Source organism: Etheostoma cragini, chromosome 2, assembly GCF_013103735.1.
Source record: "Etheostoma cragini isolate CJK2018 chromosome 2, CSU_Ecrag_1.0, whole genome shotgun sequence".
In the NCBI taxonomy this organism is placed as follows: domain Eukaryota; kingdom Metazoa; phylum Chordata; class Actinopteri; order Perciformes; family Percidae; genus Etheostoma; species Etheostoma cragini.
Genome location: NC_048408.1, coordinates 20,801,464 through 20,802,091, shown reverse-complemented (window position 1 = coordinate 20,802,091; position 628 = coordinate 20,801,464). Strand labels below are relative to the sequence as shown.

The following is a 628-nucleotide window of genomic DNA, read 5'->3' as shown; positions in this document are numbered from 1 at the left end:
ACAGCACCAAAAAAGTCATTCTCCAGGTTTGTTGTAGCTATTCTGTTGAACTCAGCAAACACCTACAAGACAAAGAAAAAAGTGTGAGTAAGTAGACTGGTTTTGGTTACCAATCCTAAAACAATCAATGCACACTTAATTATAACAGAATACAAAAAAGCATTATAATATAAGTACGTACTTGTCTCTCTGTAAAAAGAGCTGGCCAGCGTTCCTTCAGGGTTTTCACTGGAGGTTCAGCCTCCACAATCTCCCGTCTCCGCAGTGGGAAAGTCTGGTCCATCTTAGATGCAATGACAGTTCCACTGGGGTTACGTTTCTTCATTTCTTCAACCAGGAGCTTTCTTTCAACCTCTAGTCTATCTTCATTCTGGCCCTCAGGGAGGTCTGGTAAGTAATTTACCTCAAATCTTTTTGGTCTTTTGAGGCCTTTTGATGCCATTTCCGGGGTGCCTTTTTCCCCCCGATTAATAGCAACCTCTGCGCATCCAGCTTTTCTCAGTTTAGTGCGATAGTTCCCCATTTTGTATGTCAAGCTATTCTTCCAGCCAGAACACCCATCTGGCGAGCCTGGTTCTCTCAGGCAGGGATGTTTGCTTATGAGCGCCAATGCAACAGAATGGCATCG

The 628-nt window shown here is 43.8% G+C and overlaps 1 protein-coding gene across 1 annotated transcript in view; it reads right to left on the bottom strand.

Moving 5' to 3' along the window:
* LOC117956729 (zeta-sarcoglycan) overlaps positions 1 to 628 on the bottom strand; it is a 332,748-nt gene that overhangs the window by 184,767 nt on the left and 147,353 nt on the right. The gene's annotated exons all lie outside the window — the stretch shown is intronic.